General features: G+C 44.8%; 1 protein-coding gene and 1 long non-coding RNA gene across 5 annotated transcripts in view; one reads left to right on the plus strand and one right to left on the minus strand.

Annotated features, from left to right (window-relative positions):
* The first annotated feature begins 1,310 nt into the window (after positions 1-1,310).
* DENND2A (DENN domain containing 2A) overlaps positions 1,311-20,047 on the plus strand; it is a 69,426-nt gene continuing 50,689 nt past the window's right edge. For 2 of the 4 annotated variants that reach the window (XM_081878832.1, XM_081878831.1), the window contains exon 1: positions 1,313-1,701. The gene's annotated coding sequence lies outside the window, so the exon portion shown is untranslated. Of the gene's footprint in view, positions 1,702-20,047 lie in introns of all 4 variants that reach the window. The other 2 variants (XM_081878830.1, XM_081878833.1) reach the window with 2 other exon arrangements.
* Positions 5,403-8,475, minus strand: LOC309351399. Its single transcript, XR_014160826.1, has 3 exons — positions 8,314-8,475; positions 6,000-6,217; positions 5,403-5,653 (listed from the first exon to the last, which is right to left on the minus strand). It is a non-coding gene; the product is annotated as an uncharacterized lncRNA (long non-coding RNA).

Genomic DNA, 20,047 nt, shown 5'->3' on the forward strand with positions numbered 1-20,047 from the left:
AGGAGTTTGTCTCAGACACCTGGGACCTTTTGCATCTGTTCTATCCCCAGTTAGGCCAACATGGCTACCCATTGCAATGTTAGTTTTTATGACATTGTATGGTAGGCTATGACCCCAAATGTGACATGTAAATGATTTTATAGATGAATACCCTAGTGGAAATTATAACCAGAGAGATGGAGTATGTGAGAGAGACGAGGTGCTGTGTATTTAAAGCCCCACCCCCAAATCCTTAGAACTGGAGTTTATCCCGCAAGAGCTACAATTCCCAATCCCTTTTACTAGCTACAGTTCCCAGGATTCATTGTGGGACGGGTGGCAAATGTGTTTTAAATGCATGGTGTCTGTGCTGCCAGAGACAGTGAGAAAACCACTTAACACATTTTGTAATGGAACCACATTAATTGTAGTGTTTTCTAACTGCCTGTATTCACCTAATCAAAAATATGGGGATGCCGTCTCGCTGCTTGGCAGGATATCACCACCAGCTTTCCAAATGGTTATATGTACCTTGTGATAAATTACAGCTTGGCAAATGGCAATCTGATATGTTTATCCAGGAAGGGACCTGGAATATATCAAGAGTGCACCGCTTTTAAGATCTCTTCCCAGTAAACCACCGGTGCAATTCCCCAATATCTCCAGGGCGAGGTGCCCCTCATCTCCCCACCCCCACCCCAAGAAATCTGGGCATGCTTCCATTTCTGTGGAGCCACAGTCCTTATGCCATACATAAACAGTTCCTGAAGAAATGAATTATTTCACTCCTCTTATGCCCAGGGGTGTGTGTTTACGGCTATATATGTGGCCACATCATTTTCAAGGTAAATAATTTGAGAATAAGTGTTCTCAGGCACGGATCTTTAGCAGGAGCGGAAACATTAATTTTGATAAAAGTCCTCTGAGCAACTTTGCAAAGCAACTTTGGCTTGGGATGCACTTGAAACGTGATAATAATAATAATAAATTGTTTTTTTATGATTTTTTTTTATGACAGAAGTGGAGGAATTGAAACGGATAGCCCCCTTCTGTAGTTCCCCACCACACCCTGACCCCCAAATGTTGTCCCCAAGCAGGTCCTGTTTGCGGCCCTCCCCACCCCGTCAATCCTCTAGTATTTTGGGTTGCCATGGCAATGCGGCCTGCTCTTCAGCCAGCTGCAGATTAGCTCACTGGGAAAGAGTCAGGATGGGTCAGGCTAGGGAAGGGTGGGAAGAAAGACACAGGAGGAGGAGAAAAGAAAAGAGGGGGAGGGGGGAAGAAAGGGGGTGGTATTAGGCTTTGGAGGGGGAAGGAAGAGAGAGAGCGCCATAAAGTCAGGAAAAGAAGCGGACGGGATGGGGGGCGGGGAGAAAAGCAGCTGATGGGTATTTTTTTAGGGGGGAGAGAATTGCAGCAGCGACAGCAAGAGGAGGGAAAGGGAAACTTGGGAAGATTTCGCCGTGGAAGAAGCTGATCCTTCTAATGGAGCAGGCGGAGTTGCAAAGAGAGATTTCAAAGGAAATCCTTTGAAAATCCGTGAGGGGGCTCTGTTAACAAAAGGGAGGAACCACGGCGGGGGCGAGCAGAGCAGAGCAAAGGGAACTATGCAAGCAGAGGCTGCTTCGGTCGCTGCTGCTCTTGGAGTTGCCAGGCTGGAGTTTCCCAAGATGAGAACAGAAGGCAGATGGGGGGACAGGCCGGCTACTGCCATTGAGCAAGGTAGGCAGGCGGGGGGGGGGGCGGTTCTGCCTCTTATTTTTTTTTGGGGGGGGGTCTGGCTTCATGTGCCAAATCCTACAGCTTGTGGTGGGAGGGGGAGGTTGGGGAAGGCTCTGTCTTGGGATCCCTTCGAAGTTTGCGGGGGGGGGGGGAAGAGAAGGGATCTGTTTGTGCAAAATGACCGGGTCGCTTTTGGCTGCGGTGGGGAGGTGACCAGCAGGAAGGGACTGCTCCCCACTCTCCGTAGCTGGGCTGGCGGACCCCATGGGGAACTACAGTACAGTACGTGAAGAAATGCATGTGAGCATCCGAAGAACACCCCTTTTTGCGAAGATCCTTAAAGCCAGAGTTTGTTTTTTTTTAAAAAAGTAGTGCCTAACTGCACCGCTGCTGCCCGTAGTGGACTAATGGTCTCTCGGCTTTTGGCTTAGAAGAGGAGGATCGAAAAGGAGGAGAGCAGGTCGGGCTGCCCTATGGAAATCTGTGCGTGAATTCCTAGTGGCGGGATCGTCTGGAACTGATCTGCAGGGTTATCCGTTGGGGTTTATGGAGAACTGGGGGTATTCTGATTCGCTTGAGGGCGGGAGACGTTTCCACAGTGGAGAAAGGGTGACTTATTGCGAAAAGCTGTGAATCGTCATGGAAATGGCTACCTCAAGCACGGGTTTCAAAATGCCACAGAATCTTGTTGGATCCCTCCCCCCCCCCAATATCAAAGAAGGGAAAGTCTTACCAAATCCACAGGCTTGGCTAAAAGGAATTATGTGGGTCACACCAGTGGGCGTGGGGAACCCTCCTCCCTTTTCGCCCACATTTTCGGTGCTTTTAGGAATGCAGATAAAACTTTCTGGCATAAAAGCTGCTGAGTTTGCCTTTCCGTTTTCAGGAGCAGCAGATAAAAGGGGTTCAGCCTAGCTGATTCCAGGTCTGTTCAATCTTACTGCAGTGTGATTTAGTTTTACTGTGCAGTATTAACTTTTAAACCCTATTTAGAGAATTGAGTCCAATTAGGAGTTTCATATCACACTGTTCTGTAAGGTTTTTTCTCTTTCTATGGAAGGTAAACTGAAGTGATGAGTACTGTAAATCTTTGCATGGAAATAATCCATCTTCTCTCCATTCATCTTGTTAAAAAGAGAGAGGCTTGGTGAAGGTCTTCACAAGCCTGCTCTAAAAAATAGGGATAACTGTTGTTGTTTTAAAAAGATTGTAAAAAAATAATGGGGAGGCCGCAGGAAAAAACCTCAAGTGGAATTCACTAGGAAGAAGCTGGTAAAATGCGGACTTGTCTATGCTACCACTCAGTGGATTTGTAACTGGCTGACTGACCGAACCCAAAGGGTGCTCATCAATGGTTCCTCTTCATCCTGGAGAAGAGTGACTAGTGGGGTGCCACAGGGTTCTGTCTTGGGCCCGGTCTTATTCAACATCTTTATCAATGACTTGGATGATGGACTCAAGGGCATCCTGATCAAATTTGCAGATGACACCAAACTGGGAGGGGTGGCTAACACCCCAGAGGACAGGATCACACTTCAAAATGACCTTGACAGATTAGAGAACTGGGCCAAAACAAACAAGATGAATTTTAACAGGGAGAAATGTAAAGTATTGCACTTGGGCAAAAAAAATGAGAGGCACAAATACAAGATGGGTGACACCTGGCTTGAGAGCAGTACATGTGAAAAGGATCTAGGAGTCTTGGTTGACCACAAACTTGACATGAGCCAACAGTGTGACGCGGCAGCTAAAAAAGCCAATGCAATTCTGGGCTGCATCAATAGGAGTATTGCATCTAGATCAAGGGAAGTAATAGTGCCACTGTATTCTGCTCTGGTCAGACCTCACCTGGAGTACTGTGTCCAGTTCTGGGCACCACAGTTCAAGAAGGACACTGACAAACTGGAACGTGTCCAGAGGAGGGCAACCAAAATGGTCAAAGGCCTGGAAACGATGCCTTATGAGGAACGGCTAAGGGAGCTGGGCATGTTTAGCCTGGAGAAGAGGAGGTTAAGGGGTGATATGATAGCCATGTTCAAATATATAAAAGGATGTCACATAGAGGAGGGAGAAAGGTTGTTTTCTGCTGCTCCAGAGAAGCGGACACGGAGCAATGGTTCCAAACTACAAGAAAGAAGATTCCACCTAAGCATTAGGAAGAACTTCCTGACAGTAAGAGCTGTTCAACAGTGGAATTTGCTGCCAAGGAGTGTGGTGGAGTCTCCTTCTTTGGAGGTCTTTAAGCAGAGGCTTGTCAACCATATGTCAGGAGTGCTCTGATGGTGTTTCCTGCTTGGCAGGGGGTTGGACTCGATGGCCCTTGTGGTCTCTTCCAACTCTATGATTCTATGATTCTATTCTATGATTCTAGGTTTTAAAAAATGGAATGGTTTTGTAATAACCCCCAAATTTCTCAATTCACTTGGAAAGCAAAGTTACAGCCTGGGATTGATGAAAGGTTTGTACAATGCCATTTTAACTTCCTTAAGCCCATCCATCCAATCTCTTCCCCTCCATTCCCCCCCACAAATACACCCGTTTTTTCTAACAACTTCACCAGAACCTGCTGTAGTTCAGTGAACAGTGCTCTAATTTTACACAAATGTAAAGTCTCCAAGTTCATCCATGGCCATTCCTACCATTGGACAATGTGAGGTGACCTGCCTCAAGCAGGTTTTGTGCTGTGTTGTTTTAAAGGGCAGCAAAATATCATGATGTTAATTTTTTAAATAAATTATACAATTGCCACCATGGAGGCATACCTCGGATCTTCTGCCCCCAAGTGACTCGGTGTTTAGAGTAATCTCTGGCCTTTAGATCCAACCATAGTATGGGATCAATTGACTACCATAGAGGGGAGTGGGATTGTATGGCTGTCAAGTATTTTACCCACTCCAAAAAAATATTACACATGTATATAGTAGCAAATGGCACATTTCCATTGTCTAGAAAATTGCGACAGTGGTGCTTGCATCACAACAGAGCTTCGTCTTGGATGTAGCTATGAAATGTTCCATATTTTTTTGAGAAGCTTTAAATTTCCAGCACCAGATTCCAAAGTGGAACAACTGAGACAGACATTTTTTTCTGCCCAAATTATAGAGAGGGAAAGTAGTAATAATTTTGTTTTGGGGTGGGGCAGGGGGTCTCTCGGAGCTGAGGGCTGTAGTAGTGGCTGATTTTCATCCTTCCCATAGTATAAACTTCAATCCAAAGTCAACACAATATCATATTCCCTTAATCTTAACATACATGCTTGGTGCTTTTTGGCAAGCTGGAAATGAACATTGTTTCTCATTGGTGGCACTAGATAATTGATGGGTGTGACTGAACTTAGTTACTATTACTTTTTAAAATATCAATGTGCTGTACAAATTTAAGGAAAAAGAAGAAACTCCTCTGTGTGTGTGTTCTGAATAACCTGCAATAGTTGTTTCAACATGGGGTATATGCTATGAAATACTTTCCGTGGCACTTGGAATTTGGTTGCAGTTGGTAAGCCCAATAACCTTCCCAGCTAATGGTGCCCTTTAAATGATGGCCATTAACTAGCTGCCTTGTCCTTGCATTGGCTTGGGTGGATTAAGAACCCAGGAGAGTTGCTATTGTCATGCTTTTGACACTGATGTGTTGGTCCAGCATCAACTCCTTGCTTGTAACCCTGGTGAAACTGCCCACATATTAGTAGGCCTAGGGAAGACAGGTGCCAGGATAAAGTTGGGTGTGCTTCCAGCCATTGTTGAGCCTTTATTTTATGTGGTGCAATGAATAGTCAGAAACATTCTTTTAGGTAGCATCACTAGTTTGCTGCAATGCTTTTGCAGCAGGAGGGTGGCCGCTATTACATTCTTCAGATGTTGTGGGGCTGCAGCTCCCATGAATCTTGTCCTCTATATATTTCTACCTTTGGCCATGCTGGTTGGGGATGTTGGTAGTTGAAGTCCAACAACATCTGGAAGACATCACATTGGCATTGCTTGTTTTAGAAACTCCATGGTGAGGAAGGACTGCCTCCTGTCTAGGCACTTACCAGGATAAAATCTGCTTTTCTTTAATGGCATCACAGACGCTTAAACCATTCCCTGTACTTTTTCTGTAGGTATTAAGAGTTAAACAAGATATGACTGGGCAGAGCCATGCTCCTTTTATTAATATGTCTTTCCCATTCACATATAAACTGCGGAGGCATCTACAACAAAAGGAGTGAACTGATTATGGTAGCCGAACCCTCGCCGCACCTTGCCTCCCTTGCAATCTGTTGCAGAAAGTGCCCCGTGGAAGCGATTGATGGAACAAACCTTCTGTGATGCTTCCTTGGTGGCCTAAGATCTGGCACTGTATTTTTCAGAGACCAAAGCTTTTATTCATGGTTGCCTGCTCCCTTGTTTGGCAAGGTCCGTTGAAGGAGCACACTGCCCTGGGCAAGACCCAGCTGCTTGCGGCAATGTAGCAATTCCTCTCTGCCAATTTGTGGGTGGCGTTTTGGCTTTTCCAGTGTGACATCTAGACCACTTTGCTAAGAAAAAATGGAGAGGGCAGTGATTTTTCCAGGCAGTATTAATGCAAAATACCTAACAAGTTTTAGTCTTGGTTCAATGTGCAATCTCTGTAAGTAAGAGAAAATTAACTTTAAAGCAAAAGGCATCATTATCCCAAAGCATTTGCAGGTGCAGAGCAGGGCCAGCGGGTGGTCTGGCCTTCAGACGGCCTGTAGAGATTCCCGAGGGCCAGATAGAGGCCTGGAAGCTGCATTTGGCCCCTGGGACTGAGGTGCCTCGCCCCTGATTTACAGGATGGAATGGTGGTGGATACTGTTGTACTGTCTCCTTTTCCCTCCCCAAGAATCCTGGTTCTTATTTGGTGAGCATGCTGAAAGTTTCTGTTAGAGATCAACAGAATTCCAGTTCCCAGTGTTCCCTTGGGAGACAGATTGACTTTTTGAACCAGTTTAAGTCTCTAGTGCGCTATAGATATACCTTGAAAGTTTCTGTGCCAGGGTGATAAACCACAAAAAAGTGCTACACTTTGGTACTGGCCAATGACAGGTTAACAAATCTTTGTTTATACTCCTGTGGTAAGTCCATGTGGCTCTTTTGCTGTGTGAGGGTTACTGAGTGTGCTTGGGACGGTTTTGTTTTTATTGTCCTAGTAAAACTTTGTGGCTGCTTTCCTTGAACCGCCAAGGAATTTAGCAACTGATGAAGTAACACAATTGCAAGTTGGCGTGGAACCAGCTACTTTTTCAGGACCTGCCAACCCTTATTGCTTATTTACTATTTTGTGTTTATTACTTGAGCTTTTGTTTAAAACCTTTGGCTATTGATGACAAAAACACACAGAAGATACATACATTGTATTCCATTTCTGTGCTGGTTTCAAAGGAAGGGAGATAATTTTATTATTTATAAAGACTTTAATAGACCTGCTTAGGTGACTGCAAAAGTATACAATTTTCAGTTTCAAAGACTGCATTGTGAAATAGATGTAAAGGGACCCCTGACCATTAGGTCCAGTCCTGACCGCCTCTGGGGTTGCGGCGCTCATCTCGCTTTATTGGCCGAGAGAGCTGGCATACAGCTTCTAGGTCATGTGGCCAGCATGACTAAGCTGCTTCTGGCGAACCAGAGCAGTGAACGGAAACACCGTTTACCTTCCTGCTGGAGCGTACCTATTTATCTACTTGCACTTTGATGTGCTTTCGAACTGCTAGGTTGGCAGGAGCAGGGACCGAGCAACGGGAGCTCACCCCGTTGCGGGGATTTGAACCACCGACTTTCTGATCAGCAAGTCCTAGGCTCTGTGGTTTAACCCACAGCGCCACCCGCGTCCCAAAAATAGATGTAAGCTCCATCAAATACCATTAAGCTTACTTCTGAGGAAACACACATTGGATTATGCTGTACAGGTCTGAAATCTGAAAGCTGGCATATTCCTGCACCTATATTGGCACTCATTTTATCTATTTGTATCTCCTGTAATTGGATTGGACAGAAGTTTTGTAGTGTGTTACATACTTTGTGAGTTGTTCCCAAGTAAGTGTTCACAGGATTGCAGCCTTACAGCAGAATCTTGTGCATGTTTACTCAGAAGTAGGACTCTTTCTCATTGGTGATTCCCCACTTGTTGCAGAATTCCTTCCTCAATAACATTCATCTAGCACCTGTGTTGTTCTGTTGTCTTTGGGTGCCAAGCTTAGACATGTCGTGATTTTAAACGAAATGAATTTCTACCACTGAGTCATGGCCCTTCCATGTTCCTCCTTCTCTGGTGTAGTAGAGTACATTTTATGCTTTGTAATAATAATATAATAGTAATTTATCATTTGTACCCCGCCTATCTGGCTGGGCCTCCCAGGCCACTCTGGGCGGTTTCCAACAGAGATTAAAAATACATTAAAACATCATTCCTTAAAAACTTCCCTAAACAGGACTGCCTTCAGATGCCTTCTAAATGTCAGGTAGTTGCTTATCTCTTTAGATTTTCAAAAACAAGAAACAATATTAGATAGCAGCCTTCCCCCATTTCAGCTTCAGACCAAGATACAGGTGTGAAGATCAATCTCATAGCAAGAAAAACAAGTATTTCCTGATTGAGTTCCCTGTGTATACTCACTTGAGTGAAAAACGTTCCATCTCCTGTTGCCTGGATTTCCACTGACTGATCAGAATCTAAGAGGAGCAACCGGTTCCAAAGGTAGGAGGAAATTGTGTGTTAGACTATTACTCCTCTGAATGGAATTTTTCCTTGCACACGCTACATCTCTCCCCATCGATTTACTTTGAGAGCTGAGTTTCAACCTCTCCGAAGCCTCACCCACCCAGCATGTGGGAGCTTGCAAAAATGCATGTAGACAACCACTTCAGCCGCTAGCAATGAAATTTTCCTATTGGGAAATGTGGTTGTGAACAAAGGCTAAGCAGAGGGAGACTGAGCAGCTGATTAGTCGCCTACAAACACTGATCTGGCTCCCACCCTCTTTCCCCTTTATTAGTTTCCATTGTAGAGTTACACCAGCAAGGTAATCACCTCAAAAAGGATATTGTAAGGTCAGAAAAGGGCAACCCGCGCAATCAAGGCGATAGAGCCATGAAAAAAGGTTACGGTGCTTGCGACTTTTTAGTTTAGAGAAAAGGCAAGTAGAAGAAGTGATAGAAGTTTAACAATTTTTGCATGGCATGGAGAAAGTGGGTAGAGAAAGGTTTTTCTCCATCTCTCATGGAACTCACGGGCCTGCAGTGAAGCTGAATGTTGGAAGAGCCAGGACAGAAAAAACTAAGTCCAACCTCATGCAGCGCATAGATAAACTATGGAACTTGCTCCTCCATGAGGCAGTGATAACCCTCAGCCTAAGAAGATGGCTTTAAAAGAGGGTTAGACAAATTCCTGGAGGAGAGGCCTATCAAAGGCTGCTAGCCATGATGGCTGCTCTCCTCCTCCACAGTTGGAGGCAGTACTGCATCTGAATACCAGTAGCTGGAAACAGAGGAGAGTGTGTTCTTGTACAGTGGTACCTCGGGTTACATACGCTTCAGGTTACAGACTCGGTTAACCCAGAAATAGTACCTCTGGTTAAGAACTTTGCTTCAGGATGAGAACAGAAATCGTGCTCCGGCGGCGCAGCAGCAGCAGCAGGAGGCCCCATTAGTTAAAGTGGTGATTCAGGTTAAGAACAGTTTCAGGTTAAGAACGGACCTCCGGAACGAATTAAGTACTTAACCTGAGGTACCACTGTACTCGGGTCCTGCTTCCAGGTTTCCCACAGGCATCTGGTTGGCCACTCTGAGAACAGGGTACTGAAAAGAACAGGGTTGTGCCTTAACTGTTACGACTATCCCATTGTCCTTGGCTCAGATAAGGAGGAACCAAGGAGAGCAAATAAATCAAAATAAACCCTCTTCCTTTTGCTTGCTCATGCAAGTTTCATGCTAAGTGAACTACGGTGAATTTAATTAAGTAAACTTAACTTAGGTGTCGCTGTCACTTGAAGTACGAACTCAAGTGGTTTTTCAGAAGCACTGTTTCATAAATGATGCCGAGAGCTAGACCGCGGACGTTTATAGAATACGCTTCAAAAAGCCTCTTGACATAGCTCAAGACACAGGTTAGGTTATTCTCCCTCTAAAAAAGAGAGAGCGATTGTGAATGCTCTTCAACGCTTTTTTTTTAGAAAAGTGAAACGTAAGGAATGAAAATGACAACCTTTCCTCCATGTGTGTGTGCGCGCGCGCACACACACACACACACACACACACACACACACACACTCCAACATTATAAATAGTCAATTTAGGCTTTTCATGTCTGAATACTGATAGCTTGGTTGCAGCTTAGAAATTATAAGACAGTGAAGTGGGACCAGCTGCAGTTGACTCCTCTACAAATGTGCAAATTTAAGCGATAGGATTGATTTGGAGATATCTGTGCGGTGCTCAGTGCATGGGCTATTTATTTTGTGTGGAAGAGTTTCTGGAGCGGGGAAGATGGTTCATGTGATATGTGTCCTGATAATGGTGAACAATATCATGCCAACGGAGATCTTCATAGACAATAGATGCAACTTTCTGATGGCAACTCCAGTGATAGCAGTCTTTCAGCCACTGCGATGGCACAGTCCCAGGAAATCCTGTTCAGCTGCAGTTGTATCAATGGGCGACTTGATTGACAAGTGACTGTTCTTCATGCAGCTTGGTCTTGGAATAAGGACAGTCAGGGTCGTAGTGTGGAAGATTCCTGGAAGGTGCGCAGATTCTGCTGAGGCCCAGTAAGGTGAAATGTGGCCACAGTGGAACGTTGAGCCATCTCTACTTGTGGGTGCATAAGGCAGGAATGGGGTTGATGCGAACAGATGCATGAGATTTGTGCGCCACTGTGGGGGAACGACTTGGGACTGATTGGATAGGCCTGAGAAAAGGAAGTGGTGATGCAGCGAACATGCTGCTTTGTTCACCAAACACTGAAGGGCTGAGCTCACTGCTGCTTTGCTTGGAGCAAGAGATTTCCAGGCTATCCAAACAGCTGTAAAAGTTCTTGCTCTGCAGTAGTCTTGCAAGCTGGGGAGAGGGGAGGGGGTGACGTTTATGTGATGGAAAGGAGCAGAAAATTGCTTTCCCCGAATGATTTCTTCTCTCTTCTTGTGCGTTGGCTACTGGCCAACCATGCTGGAAACTCTGTTCACATGACAGGAGGAGAGTGGGTGTGAGGAAAGAGGCCCACAACAAGAGAAAATGGGGATGAGGCGGTGGAAAAACAAAAAGCAAGTGAATATCTGGCCAGGTTGAGCTTTGAAACTGTACTGTAGTTCATGCGGGGAATGCTCTAGGTCCTAGAGCACTCACACGTGGGTAATTCTAAGTGGGCTACTTTTGGAAGATGGAGCATTAATCCTTCCAAACCCAGGATCTAATTGAGGGAGCAGGAAACATATGCAGTTCCTATGACTGTGTTCATAAGTCATGATTCAGCCATGGTTTATCGCAATGGGAACAAGCCCAGCCAGCCTCCCTTCCACAGGCCTGCACATTTCCCCCCCTCCTTCTCCACTTCCAGCATGGCTGAGAGGAGCAGTTCAAAAGGTTTGCTTCCTTTTTTGTTTGACTGCAGCTTCTCATATTTGTATGACCTCCCCAAAATGTGGATAATCTTAACTATGGTTTGTTTGAAACAAGTCAACTTCAATATGTGATTGATGAAGCTGGCTTGTTTCAGCAAACAGTGGTTAGGATTTCTTCACAGTTTAGGGCTCCAATGTATCACTAGGTAAAGGTAAAGGGACCCCTGACCATTAGGTCCAGTCGTGACCGACTCTGGGGTTGCGGTGCTCATCTCGCTTTATTGGCTGAGGGAGCCGGCGTACAGCTTCCGGGTCATGTAGCCAGCACGACTAAGCCGCTTGTGGTGAACCAGAGCAGCACATGGAAACGCCGTTTACCTTCCCGCCGGAGTGGTACCTATTTATCTACTTGCACTTTGAGGTCCTTTCGAACTGCTAGGTTGGCAGGAGCAGGGACCGAGCAATGGGAGTTCACCCCGTCACGGGGATTCGAACCGCCGACCTTCTGATCAGCAAGCCCTAGGCCCTGTGGTTTAACCCACAGCGCCACCCGCGTCCAATGTATCACTAAACTGTGGTTAATCAAAATGGGAAGCAAAGGCTCCTGATCACCTCATCACAGTCACACCAGAGGAGAAAAGACGGGGAGGCTAGGCTAGTTCCCATCATGATGAACAGTTTATTTACTTTTCAAGTGATAAGCTATGACAGTGCCTGTTCTTTTGGTTAGAGACATGTACAGTCGTACCTTGGTTCTCAAACACCTTACGAATTGAATGTTTTAGCTCCTGAACGTTGCAAACCTGGAAATGAGTGTTCCGGTTTGTGAAAGTTCTTTGGAACCCGAACGTCCAGCGTGGCTTCCGCAGCTTCCAATTGAGTGCAGGAAGCTCCTGCAGCCAACCGGAAGCTGCACCTTGGTTTTCGAACGTTTTCAGAAGTGGAACGGACTTCTGGAACGGATTCCATTTGACAACCAAGGTACGACTGTACTAGGAAAGCATAATTGCCTTTGCTGAACAGTTCAATATGATCTTTGTTGCCATGTGAAATCGCAGGCTGTGCACTACATGGTGCCTTAGCATAGATGTGTATGTATCTGCAGGTATGCACACTAGAGATAAGGTGGATCTGGATCCAAGATTTCTCTTCAGGAGCTGGACCTCTAAGGAATGATAAATCTAGCTCAACTAACAGAATTTTAACATGCCCCTCCAAAGGCAAAAATGGGGACAGATTTACCAGGTACAAGATCCAGGATGTTGTGACTGCCTCTGATAAATAGGGGTAACTGGAGCATACATGTCTGTGAACCAGCCCTCCATCTGTCAAAGATTTGGTGAGTTCCATGAGATCATGCTTTCCTGCAACTAATGCATGCCTGAAGCCAAGGTTAGTTAGGATTGATAGCGCTGGGCTAGATGAAGCATTGGCCTGGCTTAGGCGTATATTCCTTATCTTCTCAGTTGTGTGCCTTTTTAATGAACTGCATTTACAAAGCCATGAAATCATCAGAGTTAACCTCACCATTTCCTTCCTACAATTTTGGCTGACAAACTGCATTACTGCAAGCAGCTCAGGCAAAAGCGATAATTGCGCTGCTCCTCTGCCAGGACTGAGGATGAATAGGCTTGCATATAGCAATGATTACATCAGCCTGATAGCATGCTGGAATAAGAGAGTGCTGGCAGGCCCATAGCACCTCTTTAGGAGGGAAGTTGCTCCTATTAGGGCTCATCCACTTCTGGTTTTGAGCAGCAGCATCCTCTTTTCTTTTTCTTTCTGGTGGTATCATCTAAAGTTATTGTTTAGCAAGCAGCAGCAGCATAGTGGCCGTTGAAATTCCCAGCCAGTGCCTCCGTTTTGACCAGTGCAGGTGCACCCACCTGCACATGTCTGTTTGAGCAGCCTGTTGTACAGTGGTGCCCCGCAAGACGAATGCCTCGCAAGACGGAAAACCCGCTAGACGAAAGGGTTTTCCGTTTTGGAGGTGCTTCGCAAAATGAATTTCCTATGGGCTTGCTTCGCAAGACGAAAATGTCTTGCGAGTTCCTGCAGGGTTTTTTTCCTTTCCCCCCTTTTTTCTAAACCGCTAAGCCGCTTATCTGCTTATCCGATAAGCCGATAAGCCGCTAAAAGCCGCTAAGCCGCTAACAGCGCTAATCCGCTAAGCCGTCAATGGGCTTGCTTCGCAAGACGAAAAAACCGCTAGACGAAGAGACTCGTGGAACGGATTAATTTCGTCTTGCGAGGCACCACTGTAATTATTTATGTCAGCGTCCGCACAGGGCAAACACCACCTTGTCCTTTTTCAGGTGTCACTTGGCAGCTGTGGTCAGTAAGGACATGAATAGTGGCCTGTTCCCTACTCCCCTGGCCCCGGCTAGCAGTTGAGGGATGTTGCTGGCAGCTACAGGGTGCCTGTGCAGATGCAGCTGTTGGTTACACTCCCTAGGCAATAATGTTTGCAATTAGGACAAGCTTTGCAAAAATTGAGCTGCTAGATCAAAGCCCGGAGGCCTGGCGAGAGTTCAGGTGTTAGTTGTAACTGACTTGTTGAGTAGCCTTTGAACTCTGCAAGAGGCACCCAACTAGCAATTAAGATTAAAATTTAAAGGGAAAAGAACACATCTCTTGAAAAGAAAACCATTTAAAATCTGCTGATTATCCTTAATGTATCACAATAACACACGCCTGAGATATTGTTGTGTTGTTGTTGTTTTTGAAAAAAGAGAGATGCTTTTTTCATTTTCATCCAAGGTGTCTGTCTTTCCCTTATAGGCTTGATGTTGCCTGATGGGGCAAAAGTGCCATAAAGCTGTTGCAAACATTTGTAGTCTACATGCAAAGCCAGTCTGGAGTTTGGCTTAAGGGGAAATAATGAGTGCCAAGAGAGGTGGAAAGGGCACCAGTTGCAGTTTTGAGCTAGCTTGAAAGACATTTCTAAGGACCTAACAAAACATTTAACATACAAAGACATGTTGCATGCTTCTAGCAAACCCCTGACAAAGACTGTTATTTTTGTTTAGAGTAAGCAGATGTCTAAAAACCCAGGATGGAGGAGTGGGTTGGCAAGTAGGAGCATAATTTGGGAGTACAGAAACCAATGGGCAGTGAAAAGGATTAGACCCTCACGACCCACTTAAAGTGGTTTTGCTTTCCTTTCCTTTCCCTTTCTTTATTTTCCTTTTTTGGGGGGAGGGAGAGTAATCGGAATGTTGTGTGTTTAGTGGGACACACAAAATAGGTAAGCTGTGATGTTATTATCCAAATGGTACCATCCAATTAAGAAAATCTAGTCCATTAATAAATCAGATTGGAACATGAATGCAATTTCTGACGAAGAAGTAAAATGCATATGGCAGGAGGAATACTTAATACTATTAATATGGGATGATGGCGCTTTTCAAAGTTCCATGCCCTGAGCTGTATACCATTTCAAATCAACATACAGGAGTTAACAGAGGATGGAGCTGGAAATGGAGTAGGGTAAACAGAACGCTGGGTTGAGGTGAGACAATAAAAGAGGAGGCTATTCTAGTCCAGGTGAGAGGCGATCAGGGTGTGAACTTGGTTTTTTGCCGAGAGTGTTCATATTTTTGTAAAGAGAGGGTAATATGACTTGGCAGTGGACTTGATATGGTGAGTGAGGAGTCAAAGTTGAAGACATGGCTTTGTTACATGTTCAGCAGGGTGGATGAAGACTAAACACCCAGCCTTAATAAGTGAAATGGTTGCAATTACATTCTGATAACTTGAAAAGGCTTTCAGCTGGGCAGGAATTGTGGGTGGTGAGGATGAGCATAACAGGATGGTTGCGTAGGCCTAGGGTGTGGCTTCTGTGTTAGGGGGATACAAAGCTCGTACCAAGGTACAAGTGCTAAGGTTGTTCTGGAAGAGAAGAGGAGGGTAGACCCTCCCTCTCCTTTGCAGATGTTCAGCTGGTTTCTCGCCAAGCAATAGTTTTGTAGCAGCCAAGAGAGGAGTATGCAGTGCACGCCTCTGTGTATACACAATATAACGAAGCAGGAAGGGTGGAAGTCCTCTGGGTAATCAGCCTCTTGGGATTCCTCCTCCTTTTTTTTAAAAAAAGGGAACAAAATCCAGGTTGTTTTTTTTTTTTCATTTATGGAGCAGAATGATGAAAACTTCACAGGACAATACTGGTGTTTCTTAGCAGCTTCTTTAATAGCCAGCCTCAGCCAAACATTACTTTATAAGTCAAAACAAAACAAATTCCTTCCAGTGGCACCTTAAAGACCAACTAAGTCAGTTCTTGGTATGAGCTTTCGTGTGCATGCACACTTCTTCGAAAGCTCATACCAAGAACTGACTTAGTTGGTCTTTAAGGTGCTACTGGAAGGAATTTGTTTTGTTTTGACTATGGCAGACCAACACGGCTACCTATCTGTAACTATTACTTTATAAGGTGCTAGAAATGTTCCAGTTCCTAGCCGGAGGAATTCCTGCTCATTTGTTGGAATTTTCCTTTCTTTGGAGGGTGAGGTATCCTGAAAGGGAACCATCATCTTAAAATCGAGGTGAATCCAAACACTCACATAGTCAATGATCATTATAAACCAATGAAAGCCTGCATCTTTCCCCCCTAAATGGAGAGGATGACTTAAATCAGGGGAAATAGCATGAGGCTGATGGTGGACACACATACATAATACTTTTAAACAAGAGTCCACATTTCCTCTTGGGTATTGGGCTGTGTGCTGATGGGACCTGTCACAGCCTCTTAGCAAAATGGCAGATCACCTCCTGAAATATCATTGAGATGTGGCCTTAGTTACCTATTTGGTTTTGTGGTTCAAGTGTTGAACTTAGGCCAGGGAGACCTGGACTTAGCCATGAAGCTTGCCAAGTGTCACTGTCTCAGCCTACCTTACTGTGTGAGGATAAAATTGGAGCAAGGGACTATGTGCACTAACTTGAATAGCTCCTTGGAGTAAATTTAGTAAAATTTAGTAAAATGATTGAGTGAGTGAATGGATAAGTCTGTGTGCCTTAAGTATTATCTGACCTTTAATCTGTCCACGGATGGGGGCGGGGGGAACCACCAGTGAGGGAAGAGAAAACCTTTGTTCTCTTGTCTATTCCCGAGCATATTCAGCTGGCTTGGTTGCTCATAAGATACTTGGGCCATTGAAATAAATTTGTTGATTTTATTTGTTTGCATTTTTAAACACTTTAGTAATGTTTTTTTTAAAAAATAAAATAATAATAAAAATGTTGCATGTGGTAGCAAAACGGTTCATTTTTCGGTTTTCTTTCCTGATTTCTATTTGTTTTCATGGATGTGTTTTCTTTCTGTATTATTGGCTGGAGGGAATGTACTGATTAGGAATGGGAGACCAGCAGCAGTTTCCTAAATAGATAGGTCTTAGTTATTCTCTCTGACATACGTTCAGTTCCATTTTTATGTGTCTGTAGATATTTGGGGAAGTTAATATTTGTGGGATTCTAAATTCTTTACATGCCTGGATGTAGAGGCTCTGTTCTGCATATTGTGCTTACCCGCCCCACCCCCCGCCCCACTCTCTGTCCCTTGCTACCTTGCTCACAATTGGCTTTGTTCTATCTCCAGAGTTGGAGGCAGTGATGCTTCTGAGTACCAGTTGCTGGAAACCACAAGAGGGTGGGGTGCAGAGTGCCCTTGTGCTCAGGCCCTGCTTGTAGGCTTCCCATGGGCATCCTCTTGGCAGGACTAGATGGGCCACTGTCCGGATCCAGCAGGGCTGCTCTTATGTTCCTGTAATTTTATTTTATGTGTGGTAATCTCTTTCTCTTAAATACCAATCGCCACCTTTCCCCCAAGTTTCCAAGTACAGTGGTACCTCGGTTTACGAACTTAATCCATTCCAGAAGTCCGTTCTTAAACAGAAACCGTTCTTAAACTGAGGCGTGCTTTCCCAAATGAGGCCTCCTGCCATTTAGTGCCCTTCCACCATTCAGATTCTGTTCTTAGACCGAGGTAAAGTTCTCAAACCAGGACACTATTTCCGGTTTTGTGGAGTTTGTAAACCAAATTGTTCTTAAACCGGACTGTTCTTAAACCGAGGTACCACTGTATAACTTTTAGTAAGAAAAGAACTTTGTACAGTGGTACCTCGGGTTACATAGGCTTCAAGTTACAGACTCCACTAACCCAGAAATATTACCTCGGGTTAAGAACTTTGCTTCAGGATGAGAACAGAAATCGTGTGGCGGCAGCACAGCGGCAGCGGGAGGCCCCATTAGCTAAAGTGGTGCTTCAGGTTAAGAACAGTTTCAGGTTAAGAACGGACCTCTGGAACGAATTAAGTTCTTAACCCGAGGTACCACTGTATCTACTAATACCTACCTACACACACACACACACACACACACACACACACACACACATTTAGGATAGTGGTGTTTGTCTTTCCATGATGGTGATAGGTTTATTTATTTACTGCATTTTCTACAGAGTTGTGCTCACAACAGTTTGCAAAAATAACAGTCTAAATGCACCAACATATCTGAAAAACCAACTCTTTCCCTACAGACCACCCCAGGCGTTAAGATCAGCAGAGTGGACCCTCTTGGTAGTTCCACCTCCCTCAGAAGTTCAGCGGAGGTGGTGGCGCGGCCTAGGAGAAGGAATTCTCTGTGTCAGTCCCTAAGTTGTGGAATTCCCTCCCCATAGAGGGGTGTCTGGCTTCTTCAACATAGAGCTTTTGGCTCTTTACCATGGGCTTTGGCACCTGAGATACTGTGTTTTCAGGACCCACCCTAATCTCATGGATATAAAACATTAAAACTGTTTTTAATTATGAATTTGAAATTGTTATATAACCTGCCCTGATAACAGCTGGTGAAGGGTGGATGATGACGAAATACTGTATTCATTGTATTGTATTGTATTGTCACTATAATATGACACCCATCAGTAAGTAATAATTCATTTAAAGCAGATCAAAGAAAATTATTGAGGATAAAGCTTGCCAATAGTTCTGTTAATATCCCTAAGTAAAGCTAATTCCAGTGGTTAACTAAAAATGCACACACATCCTTTTATCTAAACTCAAAAGTGAAGAACTGCCTTGCAATTCTTCCATTGGCAGCTCCCTTATGAAGCCTCCTGGAATTTGTTGGGTGGGGTATGGCAGATACAAGCAGCCATGCCCCAATGGCAAAACATTAGCCACGTTAATGACTTCACACTCATAGCAGTAAGCCAAAGAATGACTTGCTGGAGCCATTCAAATGTTCTACAGCTCCCAGAGAGGAGCTCACACACCCCTTTGTTCCTTCCCCATTCCTTTAAAGCACAGTGCAGCTTGGGTTCACTTGCTGTCCAAAGCTGCAATTGTGGTTAAGGTCTCCTCCTAAACTCTAATCTGTGGCCAAGGTTTGTCCTGTGGTTACAGATCCTTGTAAAGGGGGAGGGATGCTGTTAAACCGCGATTCCGGCTTCAGACAGCACATGATCCCAAGCCTCATCTTAGCAGCTGCGCCGCTCTGACTGAAAAGGTCCAGGGAGGAGTAGAGTGGGTACGGACCCCTCTCTGGAAGCCAGCAGGCTTATAAGCCATAATTTGATAGATCCATGACATGTGAAATAGACCTCAATCCTGATCATCATGGGATGGTCAAAGCACTTTCTTTTTTGGATGCTATGATATCTTGGAAGTACAGAAATATCCCTGCAGTTCTGCAAAGGTGGAAAATAAGAGGCTTCTGAAAAATAGCATACCAGATGTAGGACCTTCCTGTTCCCCTCACTGTGGTGTTTTAAAACATACATACATTTCAGAGGCTTAAAACCAAAAACCTCTTTATCTCCAGGCCATACCGTTCTTTGCTTCCAAAAACTGCATTTGCAGATTTCAAGGGCTTTGCATCTTCATTGCTGGGGTCTTCAGTTCCTTATCCTGTATTGGTTTTGTTTTGGAGAATAGCTCTGTGAATCTATGACACTGTGTGGGCACACGTATGCATGGGGGAGGCTAAAAGAGAGAGATGCGTGAAAGGAGGAGGAAAGACCTCTCTCTCTCTCCTCCTCTAGCACGCTCTTTTTAGGCTGCTGTGTTTTGCTTTTGTCTTATTGGCCATCAGTACAATGACCCAGTTAACTGCGGTATCACAGTGTGCTCCCTCCCCCACACTTCCTTTCCCCTGGCAGGACTCGGCACTCTCAAATTTCCCTCCCTAGTTCAGGAGGAATGGTGCTTCTCAGAGCTACATTCCTTTGGAAAAGCAAAGCGGGGAACGTGCTCCCTTTGGCCGTAGTAGCAGATGGCCGACTGTGACTAGAGGCAGCTATAGCACAATGCTGACACACTCGGTATCTGAATGCATGCGCATGCACCAGTGCTGCTTCTCATTTTCCAAAGGGGCCTCGGTTCAGCTGTGATGTTGCAGGGGTGAACAAAAAAGGCAGACCTTTAAAAGTGCCCCTTTGCCTGCTGGGGTGAACAAAAAAAGGCAGACCTTTAAAAGTGCCCCTTTGCCTGCTGATAACGACTTAGCTTTTTCGTTTTGTCTTACAATCATAAGCTCTCTCACCTCTGTCTTCACGTTATAAAAAAGTGCAGCAAGAGATGGGAAACTTAGACCTAGCGTATTCCTGACTTTCTCCATTATCTTTCAGGTGTCTCTAGTAATGGAGTTTGCATTTATAATTGCGAGGTTCTTACTATGCCAGCAGGTGTTCTTTATCTTAGTAGATTTCCCAGTTGGTTCTCTCTCTGTGACGGAAACCATACTCTCAAATGTCTCAACATACCCACATATTAATAAAGTTTTCTATAAAGTGTTCCTTTC

Source organism: Podarcis erhardii (genome assembly GCF_964252035.2).
Source record: "Podarcis erhardii genome assembly, chromosome: 10".
In the NCBI taxonomy this organism is placed as follows: domain Eukaryota; kingdom Metazoa; phylum Chordata; class Lepidosauria; order Squamata; family Lacertidae; genus Podarcis; species Podarcis erhardii.